We start from the raw sequence: 1,808 nt of genomic DNA on the forward strand, positions 1-1,808 counted from the left end.
TCAACCTCATGCTTGAACCACCGAGAAAATTTTGCATGGACGACACTATCTATCTTAGCTTGCGACCTTGTCTGATGACGCAAGCTTCGCTTTGTCTTTTCCCTAAATGTACTTTATGGGAGAAAAGAGTTATATTAGTGTTTTATAAATACATGTGTATACTTACTCAACAAACGGAACCACGATATCGTAGTTGACTAGCACATGACGATGAGCTTAATGTTTTTTTATTGGAGTGAGTTCAAAATGTGAAACAACCCCTAATGTCTTTCCAATAGTTGGGAACATACTTTCCCCTGAATTATGAAGAACATCAATGGGATCATCATTAACTTGCCCTGGTCGGTTGATTCTAGTCTCAATATTATCCAAATATCTAGAACAGAAAGTCAGGATTTTCTCAAATAAATAGCCTTCTGCAATTGAGCCTTCTGGTTGTGCCCTATTACGAACATATTACGAACATATACCTTTTTTATAAATACAATAAAACGCTTAGTATATACACAATTAATTCAACTGAGTGTACTAAAGGGGTTTATCAGTAAGCTAACTTTTCTATTGGATACATCCACCGATAATGTACTGGTCCACCAACAATAACCTCATCAACGAGATGCACCATGAGGTGAACCATGACGGTGAAAAAGGATAGAGAAAAAATTATTTCTATCTGACACAGGATTTGCACAACATGATTCTGAAGCTCAGCAAGTTGCATAGGGTTTATGGCTTTCCCACAAAGTTTTCGGAAAAATGATGACAAATTTACAATCACATTGGACACCAGACTCAGAAGTGAATTCTTCACCAAAATTGGGAGTAATTGTTCCATCAGAATATGACAGTCATGACTTTTCAACCCATATAACTTGTGCTATCGTAAATCAACACAACGAGCAACATTGCTAGAGTAACCATCTGGAAAGACCACATTCTGCAAAGTCTTCAAGAATACATCTCTTTCTGAATTCAACATATCAAATACAGAAGGATATTTACCACCTTCCCCTGGCCATAATTCAGGCCTTATGCCCATGCATTGTAAATCTTGGCGAGCTTTAAGATTGTCCTTTGATTTGCCGCTATCGTTTAGGATAGTGAAGATCACATTGTCACACACATTTTTTTCTATATGCATCACATCGAGGTTATGACGCAATATCTGATCCTCCCAGTACGGGAGGTCAAAGAAAACACTCTTCTTTTTCTAATGCGAGTCATCTTCATCCGCATCCTGACCATTGCGTCTTTTTTTGGATGTCACAGTTGAACTCTTCCCAAATGAAACGTGCACATTAGACTATTGCCTCAATACATCTTTTCCGGATAACTTCTTTGGTAGATCTCTACCTTCGACCTGCCCATCAAATCTATTCCGGTCTAGTCTGTATTTGTGTCCCTAATTCAAAAAGTGACGATGGCTCATGAAATACCATTTTTGACTGTCTTTTAGTCGATGTGGCTTAGTGTCCAAGTTACACGTAGGACAGGCTAACCCACTGTGCGTATTCTAGTCAGATAGGTTTCCCAATCCTGGAAAGTCGCTGATAGTCCACATCAGTGCCGCACACATCTTGAAAGTGTTTTCCTCTTTGGCATCATACATTTCAACGCCATCCTATAATTGCTTTAACTCATCTATCAAAGGCTAAAAGTAAACATCTATGTCGTTACCTGCATTTTTGGCCTAGGAATAAGCGTTGATAGAATGAAAGATGTCTGTTTCATGCAAAGCTAGGGTGAAAGATTATACAGAATAAGAATCACAGGCCAGATGAAATACTTTGTGTTCATATTCCCAAAGG

This window comes from Arachis stenosperma, chromosome 10 (assembly GCF_014773155.1).
Source record: "Arachis stenosperma cultivar V10309 chromosome 10, arast.V10309.gnm1.PFL2, whole genome shotgun sequence".
In the NCBI taxonomy this organism is placed as follows: domain Eukaryota; kingdom Viridiplantae; phylum Streptophyta; class Magnoliopsida; order Fabales; family Fabaceae; genus Arachis; species Arachis stenosperma.